General features: G+C 45.4%; 1 protein-coding gene across 1 annotated transcript in view; it reads left to right on the top strand.

Moving 5' to 3' along the window:
* Positions 1-22,612, top strand: part of LOC143807172 (serine/threonine-protein kinase Nek11-like) — a 344,541-nt gene that overhangs the window by 152,265 nt on the left and 169,664 nt on the right. The gene's annotated exons all lie outside the window — the stretch shown is intronic.

The following is a 22,612-nucleotide window of genomic DNA, read 5'->3' as shown; positions in this document are numbered from 1 at the left end:
TTACTTTATCAGGTGACAAAGAGCTTGGTGTTTAAACCACTAAGGCTACGTTCACATTTGCGTTGCGTCGGGAGCAGCCGCGGCGACGCATGCGTCATGCGCCCCTATATTTAACATGGGGGGCGCATGGATATGCGTTGTCTCGTGTTTTGTGACGCATGCGTCATTTTTGGCGCAACTGTCAGGGCGCAGAGAATGCTGCCTGTAGCAATTTTTTTGCGTTAAAAAAATGTACGCATGCGTCACAAAATGCTGCGTTATGCATGCGTTGTGCATGCGTTGTTCGTGAGTTGTGCGTTGCGTCGCTGACGCAGCACACAACAACACAAATGTGAACGTAGCCTACGAGACAGTGTTTTCTAGTTGCACTTTTTATGAGGCACAGAACTTAGTGGTAAAATTACTCTAAGTGCCCGTTCACAACAGAGTTTGCCCTTACAGACCACAACTTCCGATGACTACCAATGTAGCAACTTCTTCAGAATGGATGAAAAACCTGAGCTAAATAAAAACCCTGGAAATGTGCTTACAAAGGTGTCCCGCAGGCAAAAGATCACGCCAGCCTACCCATACCCGTATATTGTCTGTGGAAGGCGATTGAGGATTATGAAACTTTGTGGTTTAATACCCTTTTAGATAGAATAACCTTATAGAATATCTGTTTGGATGGTATCAATAACGGATCATTTTTCAAATGAATGGTAAAAATACAATGTAAACTATTTCTATAGGATTCTCAGTATGAAGAACATTTCTTGTATCGGTGCATATACTCAAAATGTAATCACGATCCCAATAATCGTGTAATTAAAATCAATTACGCTGTGACCTGGCATGTTGTTAAATGCAGATGAAAAGTGGCAGCTATAAACCATATAGAAGCTCTTACAGTCCTCACTGATACATCTGACACTTCCCATACAGGACTAATAATAATCCATACTGAACTTCATGCAGTGGTGTGTATAGTAGAGAGGAACACATAGCAATTAGCAAAATTACCTAAATTATTCATTCCCCCTCCCGTTCTTGCGAGAGGCATGGGACCAACCGTGGCTAGGCTCCTTCAACCTGCTAAAAATGATGTTTTTAGTCAATTTATTTGGGCATAGAACTATCCAATCATAATTTTAATGCAATCAGTTGATTAAGGTGATCTCATTCAAGTACGGCACAAGCATATGTTGCAATTATTTATTCTGCAGAAAGTCATGAAAATATAATTTCCTGTGCCAAAAAAAAAAATATTTGAGCCTTCCCAGTGTTACATTGCTAAAATGATTAGAATATTCTGCATGGAACCTGTAAATAATCAGCAAACCAAGAGGGAGTACCCTGAAGTATCCACCTGTACACAGAGACGAGGGGAGCAGTCCACGTCGATTTATGCAAACAACACAGAATGTCAACCTGAGCCGATGACGCACGGAGCCATGGAACAAGGGGAACAGTGATTATTGATATATTTGAGCCTCCAGCACGAGGATTATAAATCTATTTATTTTGGCTTTCTACTTTTTCTTCCAGAATATAAAATCATACACAGAAACAGACATTACACATCATGCTGTACATAATAACGAAGGGAGAAATTTATTAATGGGGAACTCCAGGCTTTGTCCATACAGAGACCCATTTAGCTCCATATGGGCTTGGGCACTGGAGTTCCGGCAAGGATTGAGTATACCGGAATCACACATGAGAAACTTTTTGTAAGGCTGGTTTCACACGTCCTGATATTTCCGGTACTGGAAAAACGGTACTGGAGATATCAGTGTCCGTGTGTGTACTATGTGCTTCACACGTGTGACCACCGTGTGCCGCTTCAGTACCACATGGTCGGCCGCCAGGGAAGTAGCGCCACTGTAAGCGCTGTACTCGGGCAGCTGGTGCTGAAGCCGGCTGTCATCCATTCTCCCCTGCTCTGCCGGTGAGAAGCGCGAGCAGGGGAGAATGAATGAATGAGAAGCTGCAGGCACAGGCTCGGTAACTAGCGCTGACGTCACAGTCTGTGCACGCTGTCTGTACTTGCTGCTGGCATGAACTCCTGTTACCTCAGGACTGTGGGACAATGCAAGTGATGATGTCACTGTGACAGAGCTTGAACTGCCATGACCTCATCGCTTGCATTCTCCCACGGTCATGATGTCACAGGAGTTCATGCCAGCAGCGAGCACAGACTGTGACGTCACCGTTAGTTACTGAGCATGAGACAGCAGCTTCTCATTCATTCCCCAGTAGTTTACAGCCGGGCCGGTCGCATTAGCACCGCTCCCGGTTGTAAACTGTCCATACCTCAGATATGGATTACGGCGTGGGACTGACTGAAAGCTGGACAGGTATGGTGTATTGTTGGTTTATTATTTTCATTTTTTTTTTACAGGAGATCGAGGGCGTCGCTGGGATTAGCAGTATAATAAAGATGGCAAAACTGTGTGTTAATTTCATTAAGATACTTTATTCTTACTGTGTGGTGTTTATTTAACCCTTTACCAACTATAGGATTAGTAATGAAGAGGTGTAGTGAGGTGTCTCACTTGCCACCACTACAGGGCAAGTGGCAAGAACCAGGTAAAGCTCCAGAATTGGCGCATCTAATAGATGAGCCTTTTCTGGGCAGCTGCAGGCTGCTGTGTTTAGGCTATCCATGGCCCCTTACCAGCCTGAGAATAGCAGCACACACCTGTGAGTTTTGCCGAGTTGGTTTAAAAACAAGGGGACCCCACGTCGGGTTTTTCATTCAATCATTCTCCCCTGCTCGTGCTGCTTGCCAGAGGGTAGTGTTCAACACAGAACAGCTAATGCAATCCATGATAGAGAGCTCCAGGAGATAAACTGAACTGATTAACCCTAGCAAGTATTATAATGGTGAAGCCGTTCTAACCAATGCTGGAGTTCAAGTAACCAGACACCGCAATCTCCTGGCCACTCTCTGTCGCAGTATTCCCACGACATGTACAGAATGGAGTCTTCCAATTAGGATATGTGCACATGTTGCGGATTTGCCTGCGGATCAGTGGATTTGGCCCTGCGGATCCGCAGCAGTTTTCCATGCGGTGTATAGTACCATGTTAGGGTATGTGCACACGTTGCGGAGTCAACTGCGGATTTTTCCATGCGTATTATGCAGAATCCGCAGGTAAAATGACCTGCGTTTTACCTGCGGATTCCCTGTGGGTTTTGTGCGGATTTCGCCTGCATTTTTACACCTGCAGATTCCTGTAATGGAATAGGTGTAAAATGCTGCAGAATCTGCACAAAGAATTGACGCTGCGTAAAATAATCCGCAGCGTCTCCACGTGGAATTTTCCGCAGCATGTGCACAGCGGATTTGGTTTTCCATAGGTTAAGAGGCATGACTCACTCATCACCAACACCTCTTCAGCTCTGCTGCCATTCCTGTGTGTTATAACCTGCTACAGTAGATACTGGCATTGTATATCTGCCCAGGGATGGACACTGACAGCTTAGAGCCCCTGTGCAAGAAATGTGTTTGGGCCCCCCTCCTTTTATGGCGACAAAGCCACATATATATATATATATATATATAACCTGTCTCCTCCATATATCTCTGACCTAATCTCCCAATATCTTCCCTCACATATTCTCCAGTCCTCCCAACGCCTCCTTCTCTCCTCCACACTTATTTGATCCTCACCCAACCGCCTCCAAGGCTTTTCCCCGAATATCCCCCATCCTCTGGAATTCTGTGCCCCTACACATCCGACTATCAACCACATTCGGATCCTTCAGACGGAACCTGAAAACCCATCTCTTCAGGAAAGCCTACAGCCTGCACTGACCCCGCTGCCTCCTCACCACCACCGGAGCTACCCCCTCACCAACACCGGAGCTGCCTCAACCCCCCAACCTATTGTCTCCTTCCCCACCATCCTGTAGAATGTAAATCCGCAAGGGCAGGGTCCTCTCCCCTCTGTATCAGTCTGTCATTGTTAGTTTGCTTACTGTAAGTGATATCTGTAATTTGTATGTAACCCCTCCTCATGTACTGCACCATGGAATCAATGGTGCTATATAAATAATAATATATATATATAGCCACACACACATACATGTGTATATATATTACATAGTCTCCTTTATTATGTATATTGCTGTCCCTTATACGGTGCCCTCTCTTGTTATGTACATCACCGTCCCTTACATATTGGATTATATAGAGCCCTGTTTTCTATTACATACCGTCCTGTCTTGTTAGCTGTATATTGCAATGATGGCTGATGGAGCATATGAAAGCTTTTCTAATAGAGGAGATGATGGACTGGTAGTCTGGTCACCGGCTCCTCCATCAGCAGTCATTTTATATCTAACAAGAGAGCGGACTATGTAATAAAAGAGGGCGCTGTGAATAACAAAAATAACAAGAATACATCATGTAAGAGACAGCACTGTATGTAACAGCAGAGGAAGCATATATAACTAGAGAGGATAGTATGTAATAAGGGACGGTGTTATACATAATTAAAGAGTAAACTAAGGATGGTGTTATACATAATAAGTGAGTACACTATATATTAAGGGACTGTGCTTTGTCTAATACGTGAGTACACTATATACTAAGGGACTGTGTTAAACATAAGAAGCGATAACGTCTTCCTCCACCTCCCCGTTCCTAAATCCATTATAAATCCCCCTTCCTCCCTTCCCAATCCCCCACACCCTTCATTGTCCTCCTCCCCCGCAACCCATTATTGTCCTCCCCCTACCCCCATCATTGCCTTCTCCCCAGCACCCCCATCATTGCCCATTCCACCACCTCCATCATTTCCTCCTCCCCCACCACCCCCATTATTGCGCTTTCCACCATGACCATCATTGTCCTTTTTCACCACGACCATCATTGTCCTTTCCACCACCACCATCATTGCCCATTCCACCACCTCCATCATTGCTTTCTCCCCCACCACCGCCATCATTGCCCATTCCACCACCCCTATCATTTCCTCCCCACCACCCCTAGAAATTGCCCATTCCACCACCTCCATCGTTGTTTTCTCCCCTACTATCCCCATCATTGTCCTTTCCACCACCACCATCATTGCCCATTCCACCACCTCCATCATTGCCTTCTTCCCCTCCACCCCCATCATTGCCTTCTCATCACCCCATTATTGCCCATTCCACCACCTCCATCATTTCCTCCTCCCCACCACCCCTTCATTGCCCAATTCCACCAGCTCCATCATTTCCTCCTCCCCCACCACCCCCATCATTGCCCTCTCTGTCACCCCCATCATTGCCTTCTCCCACATCACCCCCATCATTGCCCTCTCCTCCACCTACACAGCACCACTCACCTCTCCACCCGCTCTCCCGTAGTGCTACACACAAACACACACAGCACAACTCACCTCTCCGCATGCTCTCCCGCAGCCGCAGCATCGCCGTCAGCTTCCTCTCACTGGCACAGTGGCCGCCTCGCTGAATGACGTCGGACGGAACGCTGCAGCTCTCCTGCCATTGTCTCTGGTAGGTAGCGGAGCTGCAGGGATCTCTCTCTGCCCACCGCACATAAGGGCAATCTGGCCAGGGGCCCCCCGGAGCCTCAGGGTTGGATAAATAGGCCAGATTGCCCTCATTATTAGCTGCCCTGCAGGGGCCCCCCGAGCCTCTGGCCCCGTTGCAGCCGCACAAGCTGCATATGTGGTATTGTCGGGGTCGTAAACGACAATATAAATCCTCATTCACCAGTCATTCCAAATTAAACTATAAGCATGAGCCGAGCATTTGGTACCGGGTAAGAATGACTCAGACAAAGTGCTGATTCAATCTCAATTGAATGCCCGTGCATCTACTCATGTCTGCAACGGTCACAACAACTGGCTTTATTCTAAAATACACAATACTATATTGAGTGTTAGGGGAAGGCGTGCATTAGGCGGGGTTTAAGCTAGCATTCAGTCTTTCTGATTTGTTCTGACGTCTTCTGGTGGATCCTCCTTTTCTTCACATTCCTTAAGTTTCGATTTCCAAAGAAATGACTTAACCCTTCGGTCACTAACCTGAAACGAAACTGAACACTGGCAACCATCTTTAAATACAATTACATATGCATTAGCTAGCAGATAGGAAAAACTTATTGTTTCACAGTATAAGAGTATAAAAGTACAGAAAGATATATAAGAAATATATTTTCACCTTGACAATCCCCCCTAAACACTAAGTTTTTCCCTTAAAGAAAGATCCTTCGAGACTGTCCATGTGATGGGAAAAGGGGAGGTGGATTCCTTCATCCAGACACCTCAGAAACTCTCCCCTAGTGAGAGGCCTCCAGGCATCTGAACCCTTCACTAACCTCACATGGAGTTCTCCCACTGTCCCTAAACTAAATCTCTTAGCATCATCTGAGAATGGGGGTTCTGTCTACTCTCTTGAGGGGGAATGTACTTCGGGATCTCCCCTGGATCAGTACCATTGTACTCTGGTGGATCTACTTCTTGATTGAGGAAGGTGTCAGTCGGAGTTGCTTTGGCAATAACCTTTTTATACAAAGAATAACACAACAGAAAATTACCGATCCAATTATAAGGAGGGCAATCAGTACCAGACAGGCCTGTTGAAAGAATCCCTTGAGCCCACCCAACCAACTGGAAAAGAAGGATGTGTCTACTCCAACATACATGACACGTCGTCTTATTGTCCTAATTTGTTCAACTTCTTTAGAAACCTTCAGGCCTTTCGGATCTACATTTCGCCATTCAGGTCTGGCTGTCTATATTTCGTCTCGTATATCTTTGGTCATACCGTCAATGAATGTATTTACCAATACTCTAACATCAAGTGGGTTTATGGGACTGTTTTCCATGTCTTCCCATTTCAGCTGTAACCGTCCAACGTATAGCTCTACACTCTCTCCTTTGTCACATCTGTAGAAAATCTTAATTTTCGTCTTAGCACGTCACCTGTTTTTGTGCTCACTAACTACCTAGGCCTGCCCAGGTGCACTTATACGTCCATCATATGGTCATTATTTGTCTGTAGAATGAGAAAGGTTGGTTCTCAGGGTCAGCCAAATGTTTTTGCGTAGCTAGCTAGTCAGAGGGCTTCCAGGGATAATACTCCTGTATCTGTCTTACCCTACCTGATGTGGTTGGTTCTCTGGTGGTGGGGAGTGACATGACATGCTGGTCTACAGCTCCTTCCCAAAAGGATTACTGTCAGCCTACTCCTAAAAGTTAATGTCCCCACTATCCGCCAACCACAATCCTGTGTCAGCTTCTTATATCACTGCATGTGATCTTGTCTGGACAGGATTCAGTGTAATTCTCTTAGGTCGGGTTGCAGCACGGGTCATACAAGTGTTAGGGCCCAAATCCTCAACTATATCCTGAAAGGCATCACAGCTATAATTGACAAATCTTTGTTCATTGTAATATATATATTTGATCCATTCAACATTTTTATTAATCTGCATCTGTGGTACTATAGAAGCAAAGCCGGCATAAATCTGGTTCTGGGCTTTAAACTGGTCAGGCACCCCCCTTGGCACTCCAATGGCATCAATATATATACTAGTGGATCTTCTTCATAACTCAGGTGCAGCTGATCGAGACTTCTCCTTTTTCTGGTAGGTTCATCAGGTACCTCTGGATTCCAAGGTAAAATCTTGAACTGCATGGCTAGTTTAACAAGGGTGCATTGGCCTATCCAGGCATTAGGCAACCTAGGACGGAGCTTACCGTCTCCACATAACCAATAAATGTCGTACATATATTCTGTATGTTTGATTAGCAAATCAGTATCTGGAGAACTGCTCCCTTTGCAGAAACCTGTCTCGAAGATCCCTACTAGTGTACCTATGGTGTCGTGGGAATTATAGCAGGTATAATTGTCAGCTAATACGGTTACTTCTCCTGGGACCTTTAGTTTAGGTTCCTTATGAATCAGTGGGACGTAATCTGGGCAATCAGTGGACTTCAAACCTTTCAACAGATTCATGACACAGGCAGTGGTGTTGTCATCAGGAAAAAGCAATGCATGTGTGTATAGGTGTGTATTCGCAGCAGCACAAGCAATACATCCTACAGAGATATTCTGGACTCTTACATTGTATCTCACCCATTCTAACCATAGATTTTTCCTTGGGGCTGTTTGTGTTTCTATGGAGAAAACCTCTCGCCAACTGAGAGCTGGAATGGGGATCACTTTATTAACTACATTTTGCAAACGCTCACCTGGGCCTAAATTCCCATGGTATCCACTACTAAATACATAATTATAATATCTTCCCAGTACAAACGTCTGCAGATCAGCAGATTGGGGGCTTTCAAGATTCAGGAGGAGGGGGTGACAACTTTTACCCCATTTACAGCCCCTAAGTGGTTGCAGAAGGGCTGTTAGATGCATTCTCCCACGAAGACTCCTACCCGTCCCATCCTTGGGAACATGGCTTCACTAGGTTTATATCCCCAATCTTTCCCTGTACTCCAGGCAGCATCTGACCAATAATGACAATCATTGTTGTATTGTCTGGTAACACACATATAAAACTGGATAGTTCCCTCTACTATCCGTTCAGTCTCAAGGCACTTGACTACATCACAGAAATCAAATCGCCAGATTTTTACCGGGGCTGTCAGGTTTACCCAGAGAATAGTGGAACCAGGATTCTTATTTTTACAATAGGGGCCGAAGAGGTAGGGGCGAGGATGGCCCTCAGTTCCAGGATCAAAAACAACAGCAACATTTCCCTTCAGTCACTTCTGTGACTAAACACTGGTTCGGTCTCTTTTACAGTGTGAAGCGTGAATCCAGGTGCTCTTTCCTTCAAGTTTTACTGCAGTGGGGGTGACCAGGATCACCGTGTGAAGTCCTTCAAATCTTGTCTGGAGACAATCTCTGCGCACAAACTTTTTCACATACACCAGGTCTCCTGGCACAAAAGGATGGTGTCCAGGAACCTTGTCTGGGTCTGGAAGAGAACTGAAGACAGTTAAATGCACTTTGGCAAGGTGTCCATGTAAGGCCTGCACATAGCTAGTCAAGTCCTGGTACTTGGGCTACAACTGTTATGGAAAGAAACATTCAAGATTGGGGCTCCTGCCAAACAGAATCTCATACGGTGACAGTCCTGTCTTCCTGTTTGGGGTATATCTTACTGAAAACAAAGCCAGAGGGAGACATTCTGTCCGTGGTTTACCAGTCTCTGTCATTGCCTTCTGGATTTTAAGCTTAAGAGTTCCATTTAGTCTCTCCACTCTTCCACTGCTCTGCGGATGGAGTATGCAATGCTTGACTTACCCCCAGTGCTGCCATTACCTCTGACATGATCTCTCCAGTAAAATGGGAACTCCGATCGCTTTCAATGACTTCAGGAACTCCATACCTGCATATGATCTCAGCCATCAGTTTCTTCGCCGTTGTCTTAGCCGTAGCTTTGTCAACTGGGTAGGCTTCTGGCCAACCTGAAAATAAATCAATGCAGACCAACACATACTCATACATCCCTACCCTGGGTAACTGAATTTAATCAATCTGCAGTCTCTGGAATTGGTTAAAGGGCCGGGGAGTGTGTTTGGATGGGGTTTTCACTGTCCTACCCTGATTATGTGTGGCACATATCATGCAGCTCTGTACCTGCCTTTCTGCGCAGGTGGAAAACCCGGAGGGCAATCCATTGTTTCTGTAGGGTGTCACACATGGCCGTCTTCGAGTGGTGCACATTCCCGTGCAGAACCTGTGCCATCATTGGGTACAGTACCTGTGGTAGGCAGACCTTTTCACCCCTCCCCCATAGTCCAGTGACGGTATCAGAGCAAGCCCCTATCCTTTGCCACCTATTTGTCTCCTCCTTACTTGCCTGTTCTTGTAACCGGGCTAAGATGTCTTTCAACACAAGTGGAGATGGTGGGGTGTCTAGGTGATGTACTTGAGAGGCTACAGGAGTGCTTGCTGCTTTCTTGGCAGCCTGGTCTGCCAGTGCGTTACCCTTTTGTCCGTCCATCAGTGCCTTTAGTATGTGCCTTTACCTTTATGATGCCTGTTTGGGTGGGAAGCTGTAGTGCATTCATAAGTTGCTGGACTGCCTCAGCACGTTTAAAGGGGTGGCCATTTGCTGTCAGGAAAGCCCTGGCTCTCCAGATAGGCCCATAACCGTGTGTAATGCCAAAAGCATACCTGGAATCAGTGTAGATGTTTACAGTCTTACCTTCTGCTAGTTTGCACGCTTCTGTGAGCGCCTTGAGCTCTGCTTCTTGTGCAGACATATGAGCTGGCATTGACTCTGCCTTGATTACCTCATGTTCTGAGACCACAGCATATCTGGTACAGTAGCGTCCTCAGTCATCTTGGTGACGGGATCCATCTACAAAAAGCTCAAAATCAGCATTAGAATAGGCACACTAGAAACCAGCCGTTTCCTGAGACATCAATTCTAGACAATCATGTGGTTTGGAAACCTAATCTTGTTCCTCTGGATCCATTCTAGAAAGAAAGAAAAAGAGTGTCCTTTTTCATGTCACCTTCATGTCACCTACTCCTCCTCCCTTGGGATCCAGGGGAACTAGGAGAAGAGTAGCGGGGTTTAGGACAGTGCACCTTTTCAAAGTCACATTAGTAGGCATGAGAATAGCACACTGAAGTCGCAGCTGTCTAGCCATGGACATGTGGCTAGGTTGTACTTGGTTAAAGATACTATATACATCGTGTGGGGTGTGGACCATCAGTGGGTAATCCAAAACAATCTCTGAAGACTTGTGTAGCAACAGCTGGACAGACAACACGGGCCGAACACAGAAGGGGCTTTGTCTTGCCACCGTATCCAGGCGGCCGCTGTAATAAGCAACAGGTCTCTGTTTGTCTCCATGAAGCTGAATCAGCACACCTGTAGCATGTCCTGCATAGGTGAGCTCTGTCTGCAAGGCAGTCTGCATTACTGTACGGCAGTGCTCGGGTGTCTTGTAATCAGTATCTAGGGCCTGCAGTGTGTAGCACTATATCACAGGGCAAATTCCCTCTTTGGGTGGACATAGCATCTCCTGGACGCAAGGGGCCATGAGCGGCAAGGTAGGCCTGACACTCTTGGGCTATGACTGGCCCCCCTTTTTTGCTATCTGTTGGGCCAAACCACCTCTATGTGACAGGGTAGAGTTAGCTGGGTTCACTATGGCTCCTGCCTGGTGGGTAATTATGTCCCCATACCCTACTGAGAAAAGAACCTGGGATCCCTGAGGTGTGATGTATTAACGTGAATGACAGGGAAACAAACTTCAGATTCCTGGAGAGTCTAGCTGAAAATTGACATAAGGCAGCTGGGAGGGAGTTAGATTCCTATACAGGGTTAAAGGCGTATTGGAGTGTGAAGCTGGACTCACATGTACAAAGGAGGGGGGCAGAAACCGGAGTCTGTTACATGGAGATAAGAAACACTGTGACCTCGCAGCTGCAGCGGTGGGGGCCAGTGAGCGAGCAAGAATTATTACAGCTAGTGACTTAATCCTTGTCTTTCCTACTGGGCTAAATTCTTTTGAAAAAACTCTTTACTATTTTCAATATATCATCCGGAGTGGAAATCTCAATATCGGGTCTACTACAAAAAGGTATGAATGGGCTTTTTATTACAATGGGAATCCCAGATCTTTAAACACTACCATAAGACGCCCATAGAACTTCTCGGCAATCCAGGATATATATTGCTGTAAGGGGCACAGGGTTTACAGTCGGGAGTAGAGGCTTAATTTCCTGGGGAGGGACCATATTATCCAGCAGGGAGACCCCCCCTATCCCAAATTTTTAATTGCTTGCTTTACTCAACTCTTTTACCAATCTTTCAATTACACTGATACAAATTTCCTTATAAAACCAGGCACTATATTTCACTTTCAAATTCCAGATTATAATATTTCTTCATACTTCAAAACAATGTTGTCGCTTTAAACCAGACACAGATCTACCAGAGAAAATACAGAGAACACCGTTACAGTATGTGCTCTGTTGTGAATTTGGATTCTGGGCTCCCCCGGTGGCTACTGGTGGAATTGAACTGGTGTTTTCATCTTCTCTGTTCACCTGTTCCCATCAAGATGTGGGAGTCGCTATATAACCTTGCTGCTCTGTTAGTTGCTTGCCGGTCAACAATGTTATCAGAAGCCTCTCTGTGCTTGTTCCTGCTCCTAGACAACTACTAGATAAGTTGGACTCTTGTCCATGTTTGTTTTTGCATTTTTGTTCCAGTTCACAGCTGTAGTTTCGTTACTGTGTCTGGAAAGCTCTTGTGAACAGGAATTGCCACTCTGGTGTTATGAGTTAATGCCAGAGTTTTAAAGTAATTTCTGGATGGTGTTTTGATAGGGTTTTCAGCTGACCATGAAAGTGTCCTTTCTGTCTTCTGCTATGTAGTAAGTGGACCTCAAATTTGCTAAACCTATTTTCATACTACGTTTGTTATTTCATCTTAATTCACCGCCAATACATGTGGGGGGCCTCTGTCTCCTTTCGGGGTATTTCTCTAGAGGTGAGCTAGGACTAATATTTTCCTCTGCTAGCATTATTTAGTCCTCCGGCTGGTGCTGGGCATCTAGAATCAACGTAGGCATGCTACCCGGCCACTGCTAGTTGTGCGTTAGGTTTAGTTCATGGTCAGCTCAGTTCCCATCTTCCAAGAGCTAGTTCCTATATATGCTGATGCTATGTTCTCTTGCCATTGAGAACATGACAGTTTGACCGGCCACTAAAGGGTTAAAATCCTTGGCTGAGAAAGGAGAGAAATAAGAAGTCTGCTGAGAATTTTTTTTTTTTTTTTCTCCTTCTAATCTTTGAATGGCTCTGTGTCCACCTGTTTGTAATGGATCTTCAGAGTGTAACTGCAGGTTTGAATAATCTCGCCACGAAGGTACAAAATTTGCAAGACTTTGTTTGTCATGCACCTGTATCTGAGCCGAGAATTCCTTTGCCGGAATTTTTCTCGGGGAATAGATCTGGGTTTCAGAATTTTCGAAATAATTGCAAATTATTTTTGTCCCTGAAATTTCGCTCTGCCGGAGACCCTGCACAGCAGGTCAGGATTGTGATTTCCTTGCTCCGGGGCGACCCTCAAGACTGGGCTTTTTCATTGACACCAGGGGATCCTGCGTTGCTCAATGTGGATGCGTTTTTTCTGGCCTTGGGGTTGCTTTATGACGAACCTCATTTGGAGCTTCAGGCAGAAAAAACTTTGATGTCCCTATCTCAGGGGCAAGATGAAGCGGAAATTTACTGTCAAAGATTCCGTAAATGGTCTGTGCTTACTCAGTGGAATGAGTGCGCCCTGGCGGCGACTTTCAGAGAGGGTCTCTCTGATGCCATTAAGGATGTTATGGTGGGGTTCCCTGTGCCTGCGGGTCTGAATGAGTCCATGACAATGGCTATTCAGATCGATAGGCGTTTGCGGGAGCGCAAACCAGTGCACCATCTGGCGGTGTCCACTGAGAAGTCGCCAGAGAGTATGCAGTGTGATAGAATTCTGTCCCGAAGCGAGCGGCAGAATTTTAGACGGAAAAATGGGTTGTGTTTCTATTGTGGTGATTCTACTCATGTTATATCAGCATGCTCTAAGCGCACTAAAAAGCTTGATAAATCTGTTTCCATTTGCACCTTACCGTCTAAGTTTATTCTATCTGTGACCCTGATTTGCTCTTTGTCATCTATTACCACGGACGCCTATGTCGACTCTGGCGCCGCTTTGAGTCTTATGGATTGGTCCTTTGCCAAACGCTGTGGGTATGATTTAGAGCCTTTGGAGACTCTTATTCCTCTGAAGGGGATTGACTCCACCCCATTGGCTAATAATAAACCACAATACTGGACACAAGTAACTATGCGTATTAATCCGGATCACCAGGAGATTATTCGCTTTCTGGTGCTGTATAATCTACATGATGATTTGGTGCTAGGATTGCCTTGGCTGCAATCTCACAACCCAGTCCTCGACTGGAGAGCTATGTCTGTGTTGAGCTGGGGATGTAAGGGGGCTCATGGGGATGTACCTGTGGTTTCCATTTCATCATCTATTCCCTCTGAAATTCCTGAGTTCCTGTCTGACTATCGTGACGTCTTTGAAGAATCCAAGCTTGGTTCGTTACCTCCGCACCGAGAGTGCGATTGTGCCATAGATTTAATCCCGGGTAGTAAATACCCAAAGGGTCGTTTATTTAATCTGTCTGTGCCTGAACATGCTGCTATGCGAGAATATATAAAGGAGTCCTTGGAAAAGGGACATATTCGTCCATCGTCATCTCCCTTAGGAGCCGGTTTTTTCTTTGTGTCAAAAAAAAGACGGCTCTTTGAGACCATGTATCGATTATCGGCTTTTGAATAAAATCACTGTAAAATATCAATACCCATTGCCGTTGCTGACTGATTTGTTTGCTTGCATAAAGGGGGCCAAGTGGTTCTCTAAGATTGACCTTCGTGGGGCGTATAATTTGGTGCGAATTAGGCAGGGGGATGAGTGGAAAACCGCATTTAATACGCCCGAGGGCCACTTTGAGTATTTAGTGATGCCTTTTGGTCTTTCAAATGCTCCGTCAGTTTTCCAGTCCTTTATGCATGATATTTTTCGCGATTATTTGGATAAATTTATGATTGTGTATCTGGATGATATTCTGATTTTTTCGGATGACTGGGACTCTCATGTCCAGCAAGTCAGGAGGGTTTTCCAGGTTTTGCGGTCTAATTCTTTGTGTGTGAAGGGTTCTAAGTGTGTTTTTGGGGTACAGAGGATTTCCTTTTTGGGATATATTTTTTCTCCCTCTTCCATTGAAATGGATCCTGTCAAGGTTCAAGCTATTTGTGATTGGACGCAGCCCTCTTCTCTTAAGAGTCTTCAGAAATTTTTGGGCTTTGCTAACTTTTATCGTCGATTTATTGCTGGTTTTTCGGATATTGCTAAGCCATTGACCGATTTGACTAAGAAGGGTGCTGATGTTGCTGATTGGTCCCCTGACGCTGTGGAGGCCTTTCGGGAGCTTAAGCGCCGTTTTTCCTCTGCCCCTGTGTTGCGTCAGCCTGATGTTGCTCTACCTTTTCAGGTTGAGGTCGACGCTTCTGAGATCGGAGCTGGGGCAGTGTTGTCGCAGAAAAGTTCTGACTGCTCCGTGATGAGGCCTTGTGCCTTCTTTTCCCGTAAATTTTCGCCCGCTGAGCGGAATTATGATGTTGGGAATCGGGAGCTTTTGGCCATGAAGTGGGCTTTTGAGGAGTGGCGCCATTGGCTTGAGGGGGCCAGACATCAGGTGGTGGTATTGACTGACCACAAAAATTTGATTTATCTTGAGACCGCCAGGCGCCTGAATCCTAGACAGGCGCGCTGGTCATTATTTTTCTCTCGGTTTAATTTTGTGGTGTCATACCTACCGGGTTCTAAGAATGTTAAGGCGGATGCCCTTTCTAGGAGTTTTGAGCCTGACTCGCCTGGTAACTCTGAGCCCACAGGTATCCTTGAGGATGGAGTGGTATTGTCAGCCGTTTCTCCAGACCTGCGGCGGGCCTTGCAGGAGTTTCAGGCGGATAGACCGGATCGTTGCCCACCTGATAAACTGTTTGTTCCTGATGATTGGACCAGTAGAGTCATCTCTGAGGTTCATTCTTCTGCGTTGGCAGGTCATCCTGGCATTTTTGGTACCAGGGATTTGGTGGCAAGGTCCTTCTGGTGGCCTTCCCTGTCACGAGATGTGCGAGGCTTTGTGCAGTCTTGTGACGTTTGTGCTCGGGCCAAGCCTTGTTGCTCTCGGGCTAGTGGATTATTGTTGCCCTTGCCTATTCCTAAGAGGCCTTGGACGCACATCTCGATGGATTTTATTTCAGATCTGCCTGTTTCTCAGAAGATGTCTGTCATCTGGGTGGTGTGTGACCGTTTCTCTAAGATGGTCCATTTGGTTCCTCTGCCCAAGTTGCCTTCTTCTTCCGAGTTGGTTCCTCTGTTTTTTCAAAATGTTGTTCATTTGCATGGTATTCCTGAGAATATCATTTCTGACAGAGGGACCCAATTCGTGTCTAGATTTTGGCGGGCATTCTGTGCTAGGATGGGCATAGATTTATCTTTTTCGTCCGCTTTCCATCCTCAGACGAATGGCCAGACCGAGCGGACTAATCAGACCCTGGAGACATATCTGAGGTGTTTTGTGTCTGCTGACCAGGATGATTGGGTTGCTTTTTTGCCATTGGCAGAGTTCGCTCTCAATAATCGGGCCAGCTCTGCCACTTTGGTGTCCCCGTTTTTCTGTAATTCGGGGTTTCATCCTCGATTTTCCTCTGGTCAGGTGGAATCTTCGGATTGTCCTGGAGTGGATGCTGTGGTGGAGAGATTGCATCAGATCTGGGGGCAGGTGGTGGACAATTTGAGGTTGTCCCAGGAGAAGACTCAGCTTTTTGCCAACCGCCACCGTCGTGTTGGTCCTCGGCTTTGTGTTGGGGATTTGGTGTGGTTGTCTTCTCGTTTTGTCCCTATGAGGGTCTCTTCTCCTAAGTTTAAGCCTCGGTTCATCGGCCCGTATAAGATATTGGAGATTCTTAACCCTGTTTCCTTCCGTTTGGACCTCCCTGCATCCTTTTCTATTCATAACGTTTTTCATCGGTCATTATTGCGCAGGTATGAGGTACCGGTTGTGCCTTCCGTTGAGCCTCCTGCTCCGGTGTTGGTTGAGGGTGAGTTGGAGTACGTTGTGGAGAAAATCTTAGACTCTCGTGTTTCCAGACGGAGACTCCAGTATCTGGTCAAGTGGAAGGCATACGGCCAGGAGGATAATTCTTGGGTGAATGCATCTGATGTTCATGCCTCTGATCTGGTTCGTGCCTTTCATAGGGCCCATCCTGATCGCCCTGGTGGTTCTGGTGAGGGTTCGGTGCCCCCTCCTTGAGGGGGGGGTACTGTTGTGAATTTGGATTCTGGGCTCCCCCGGTGGCTACTGGTGGAATTGAACTGGTGTTTTCATCTTCTCTGTTCACCTGTTCCCATCAAGATGTGGGAGTCGCTATATAACCTTGCTGCTCTGTTAGTTGCTTGCCGGTCAACAATGTTATCAGAAGCCTCTCTGTGCTTGTTCCTGCTCCTAGACAACTACTAGATAAGTTGGACTCTTGTCCATGTTTGTTTTTGCATTTTTGTTCCAGTTCACAGCTGTAGTTTCGTTACTGTGTCTGGAAAGCTCTTGTGAACAGGAATTGCCACTCTGGTGTTATGAGTTAATGCCAGAGTTTTAAAGTAATTTCTGGATGGTGTTTTGATAGGGTTTTCAGCTGACCATGAAAGTGTCCTTTCTGTCTTCTGCTATGTAGTAAGTGCACCTCAAATTTGCTAAACCTATTTTCATACTACGTTTGTTATTTCATCTTAATTCACCGCCAATACATGTGGGGGGCCTCTGTCTCCTTTCGGGGTATTTCTCTAGAGGTGAGCTAGGACTAATATTTTCCTCTGCTAGCATTATTTAGTCCTCCGGCTGGTGCTGGGCATCTAGAATCAACGTAGGCATGCTACCCGGCCACTGCTAGTTGTGCGTTAGGTTTAGTTCATGGTCAGCTCAGTTCCCATCTTCCAAGAGCTAGTTCCTATATATGCTGATGCTATGTTCTCTTGCCATTGAGAACATGACAGTGCTCTCTCCATTCCAAGGACACAGAGATAAGAGATCACAGCATTCCTCTACACAGAGAAAAAAAAGACTACTAGAAACAGCACAGAATTCCTCAGCGTACAAGGGAGAATATTGAGCCCAGCTCTTTGCCCCCCTTCCTTCTCCGGCACATAGCGTAGATAAGGAGAAAGAAGAAGAACTGACAAAGAAATCTCGCAGCGGTCTGCCTCGCCCCTCCCCTACAGTACACAGCACTGATACAAAGCTCCGTATCCTCTACAAAGTCACAAATTACAGCAGTTTTCAGACCTAATTTCTACAAAACTTTCCTATAATCCTCCGTGGTCTGGGCGGAGCCCCAAGGACGGTCTGTACGCACACACAAGGCAGGTCTCCACCCAGGTTGGATTCTGCACAACACAAACAGGACACACCTACACTTCTGGAGATCTCTTTCCGCCGCCATTACAGGGCGCTGGCTGAGACTGCATTTTCATCATCAGTGGCACGGCGGCCATTTTACAATCTATAAGATCACAGTTCAAAGGCATTTTATAACCAAACACGGGCTCCGCATTGTCTGATCCTCCCCTCCATCAACCTATCTTCATCCTTTGTTCTTTAAGCTTCGCGCAACTCGCAGATAAGCTTCTTGACTGTCTCTTGCCCTCCCGTGACTATTGTCTTGACTTCCACAGCATCCTCATCTAACTTGTGGGGCACTGACTTCTTCTGCTTTAAGATACGCAGCTTGGCTCCCAGGATACTATGATTTTCTGCAGTAAAACCACTGGCAGCGATCTTCAACACTGTGTTCCACAGTATGGAGCCTCACGTTCGACGTACTAGGAAAAGAGCCTCGCGCTCAATATTTCCATCCCTAACCTGAACAACAGTGATTAACAGACTATCCTGCCACGATATCCCAAACAGTCGGGAGGCAGCCTCCTAATGAGACCCCTCCACAAAAATATAGGTGGTCCCCTCACGGAACGTCTTAGGTTACCTAACTAGACAGGTGGTCCCCTCACGGAACGCCTTATTTACCTGCCTGGACAGGTGGTCCCCTCACGGAACGCCTTAGTTACCTGCCTGGACAGGTGGTCCCCTCACGGAACGCCTTAGTTACCTGTCTGGACAGGTGGTCCCCTCACGGAACGCCTTATTTACCTGTCAGCACAATATCACAGAGGCTGCGTCTCCTATCCCTTTCTCTAAGCTGCCCCACAATCTACAACTGGCTCAATTTTTTTTTTTCAGTCCACTTCACTACTAGACAACAGTCACGGGTAGGATGGTTGAATGGAGTACAATGACCGGTGGGGGAGGTGTGGTGTACAGAGGTCGCACAGGATGCGACGTCTCTCAGTTGCTGGTTCAGAGCGTGGCACAGGATCACGTTTGATCTCACCACTCGATCATTCACCTCCCGGACCCAAGGAGACTACAGACAAACCAATAACGGCTGAGACACTAGCAAGTGTGACATATACAATGTACATGATCGCCACTTACCGTGTACGGAGGGTGATCAGTCCTCGAGGTCAGCCACTACGGGTATCATCCACAGACATCCAGGCATGGGTCCAGGGGGCCTCGGATCGCTGGCCACGCCCCACGTTGGTCGCGCCAAATTGTCGGGGTCGTAAACGACAATATAAATCCTCATTCACCAGTCATTCCAAATTAAACTATAAGCATGAGCCGAGCATTTGGTACCGGGTAAGAATGACTCAGACAAAGTGCTGATTCAATCTCAATTGAATGCCCGTGCATCTACTCATGTCTGCAACGGTCACAACAACTGGCTTTATTCTAAAATACACAATACTATATTGAGTGTTAGGGGAAGGCGTGCATTAGGCGGGGTTTAAGCTAGCATTCAGTCTTTCTGATTTGTTCTGACGTCTTCTGGTGGATCCTCCTTTTCTTCACATTCCTTAAGTTTCGATTTCCAAAGAAATGACTTAACCCTTCGGTCACTAACCTGAAACGAAACTGAACACTGGCAACCATCTTTAAATACAATTACATATGCATTAGCTAGCAGATAGGAAAAACTTATTGTTTCACAGTATAAGAGTATAAAAGTACAGAAAGATATATAAGAAATATATTTTCACCTTGACAGTATGTCCTCCCATGTCTCTGCCTCTCATGTTATGAAGTTGTACTAAGCTTGTGTTAGGTTTGTCTCTACAGTGGCATGTAAATGTTTGTGCACCCCAGATCAAAGTTACTGTTATTGTGTACAGTTAAGCAAGTTGAAGATGAAATTATCTCTAAAAGGCCTAAAGTTAAAGATGACACTTTTTCTTAGTATTTTAGGCAAAAAAATAAAAAAATATAATATATATATTCAACTTTTATATTTTAACCCCTTTCTGACATCGGGAGTAATAGTACACCGATGTCGGACTCCCTCCCTTTGATTTGGGCTCCGGCGGTGAGCCCACATCTTTCTCGGCACATATCAGCTGTTTTGAACAGCTGACATGTGCCAGTAATAGCCGCGGTTGGAATCGCGATCCACCCACTGCTATTAACCTGTTATATGCCGCTGTCAAACTCTGACAGGGGCATTTAACAAGCGCTTCTGGTAATCATGCCGAAAATCCGCCCACCGGTGACCCGCATCATGTGATCGCGTGTCACCGGTTGGTTGGCATGACAGCCAGAGGTCTCCTAAACACTTTTTGTAGCCAGGCAAGAGTCTTTCAAAACTTGTTTGAGGGGTTTTCATCAATTCTGCCTTGCAAAATGTCTCCAGTTCTGTGAGATTCCTGAGTTTTGCATCCTCTGCTATTTTGAGGTCTTGCCACAGATTTTTAATGATGTTCAGATCAGGGGACTGTAAGGGCCATTGTACAACCTCGCGCATTTTGAGGTCGTCTATTTAGAAGCCATCTGCTTTTCAACTTCAGCTTTTTTAAAGGGTTCCTTGACTTGTAGGATCGCTACTTCCAGCAGGTCGCGCTATAGAGTTCAAGTCCTCTTTCTATCTGAAGAGGCAATTAGCATATACCTTTGTATGAAGAACTTGTTGAAATTTCATTGAATCCATTCTTCCCTCTATCTGTGAAATGTTCCCCGTGCTATTGGCTGCAACACAACCCCAAAGCATGATTGATCCACACCCATGCTTAATGGTTGGCAAAAATTATTTTCCTGATATTCTGTATCCTTTTTCTCCATGCATACATTTGATCATTGTGGTCAAAGAGTTCTATTTTAACCTCATCGATCCACAGGACTTGTTTTCAAAATTCATCAGGCTTGATTAGATGTTCTTTTGCAGACTTCTGATACTGAATTTTATGAGTCTTCACTAAGGAAGAAGGAGAGGTTTTATTCTGATGACTCTTTTATGAAGGCCATTTTTGTGCAGGTGTCCCTGAACAGTAGAACAATGTACCACAATTCCAGAGTCTGTTAAATCTTTCTGGATATCTTTTGCAGTCAAGCGGGTGGTTCTGATTTTCATCTCTTGCAAACCTAGGAGTAGCTCTCACTGAAATTTTGCTTGGTCTTCCAGATCTTATCTTGACCTCCACTGTTCCTGATAATTGCCATTTTTTAGTTACATTTCAAGCTGAGGAAAGGGCTAATTAAAATTGTTCTCACATATTCCTAGTACAAACGTGTTATGTGTATATACAGTTATATGAAAAAGTTTGGGCACCCCTATTAATCTTAAGCTTTATGTTTTTAAAAAATTTTTTTTTTTGCAACAGCTATTTCAGTTTCATATATCTAATAACTGTTGGACACAGTAATGTTTCTGCCTTGAAATGAGGTTTATTGTACTAACAGAAAATGTGCAATCTGCATTCAAACAAAATTTGACAGGTGCATAAGTATGGGCACCTCACCAGAAAAGCGACATTAATATTTGGTAGATCCTCCTTTTGCAAAAATAACAGCCTCTAGTCGCTTCCTGTAGCTTTTAATGAGTTCCTGGATCCTGGATGAAGGTATTTTTGACCATTCCTTTTTACAAAACAATTCCAGTTCAGTTAAGTTTGATGGTCGCCGAGCATGGACAGCCCTCTTCAAATGATCCCACAGATGTTCAATGATATTCAGGTCTGGGGACTGGGATGGCCATTCTAGAACAGTGTAATTGTTCTTCTGCATGAATGCATGAGTAGATTTGGAGCGGTGTTTTGGATCATTGTCTTGCTGAAAGATCCATCCCCTGCGTAACTTCAACTTTGTCACTGATTCATGAACATTATTGTCAAGAATCTGCTGATACTGAGAGGAATCCATGCGTCCCTCAACTTTAACAAGATCTCTGGTGGTGGCATTGGCCACACAGCCCCAAAGCATGATGGAACCTCCACCAAATTTTACTGTGGGTAGCAAGTGTTTTTCTTGGAATGCTGTGTTTTTTGGCCGCCATGCATAACGCCTTTTTGTATGACCAAACAACTCAATCTTGGTTTCATCAGTCCACAGGACCTTCTTCCAAAAAGAAATTGGCTTCTCCAAATGTGCTTTTGCATACCTCAGCCGACTCTGTTTGTGGCGTGCTTGCAGAAACGGCTTCTTTCGCATCACTCTCCCATACAGCTTCTCCTTGTGCAAAGTGCATTGTATAGTTGACCAATGCACAGTGACACCATCTGCAGCAAGTTGATGCTGCAACTCTCTGGAGGTGGTCTGAGGATTGTCCTTGACTGATCTCACCATTCTTCTTCTCTGCCTTTCTGATGTTTTTCTTGGCCTGCCACTTCTGGCCTTAACAAGAACTGTACCTGTGTTCTTCCATTTCCTTACTATGTTCCTCACAGTGGAAATTGACAGGTTAAATCTCTGAGACAGCTTTTTGTATCCTTCCCCTGAACAACTATGTTGAATAATCTTTGTTTTCAGATCATTTGACAGTTGTTTTGAGGAGCCCATGATGCCACTCTTCAGAGGAGATTCAAACAGGAGAACAACTTGCAAGTGGCCACTTTAAGTAGCTTTTCTCATGATTGCATACACCTGGCTATGAAGTTCAAAGCTCAATGAGGTTACAAAACCAAAAAAAGTGC

Source organism: Ranitomeya variabilis, chromosome 2, assembly GCF_051348905.1.
Source record: "Ranitomeya variabilis isolate aRanVar5 chromosome 2, aRanVar5.hap1, whole genome shotgun sequence".
NCBI lineage: Eukaryota > Metazoa > Chordata > Amphibia > Anura > Dendrobatidae > Ranitomeya > Ranitomeya variabilis.
This window is presented reverse-complemented; position numbering and strand designations above follow the sequence as displayed.